The sequence below is a fragment of the Penaeus monodon genome, chromosome 28, assembly GCF_015228065.2.
Source record: "Penaeus monodon isolate SGIC_2016 chromosome 28, NSTDA_Pmon_1, whole genome shotgun sequence".
Taxonomy (NCBI): domain Eukaryota; kingdom Metazoa; phylum Arthropoda; class Malacostraca; order Decapoda; family Penaeidae; genus Penaeus; species Penaeus monodon.
The window spans coordinates 25,766,833-25,767,307 of NC_051413.1; positions in this window are offsets into that span (position 1 = coordinate 25,766,833).

A 475-nucleotide genomic window follows, 5' to 3' on the forward strand; every position below is an offset into this window, starting at 1 on the left:
GCTGGTCACAACAACAAAAACGTAACCCACAGCCATAGTTCAACATTTCACAAACGTAGAGTTAATTGAACTAGTGTTAATTAGGAGAGGCATGTCACAAGTCGCAGCGATCGACGCCCAGAGAGGAGGTCGGAGAGAGGCGTCTCAGCTGGTTCCGTTTCAGTAAGTTTCATATGATTTCGTATTTTTTTCTCCTTTTCGGTCAGGACAGGGCTGTGATACGTAATGTTTTTTCCATGTTTGGACGCTGAACAAAGAAGTGCTTGAACGGTGAATAGAGCAAGAGAAAAATAAAATTACTTTGTTATATATATACTAAATTAATGGCAAAACACAATAACTATGTAAGTATTGATCTAATAACAAATCATGAGCGAAACGCATTATATACAAATCACCGACAGTCGTAAAGCACATTTGGGTCGTAATATTATGGCTTTCCTGTAATATTTCTGTCTAAAACACTTTCATGATA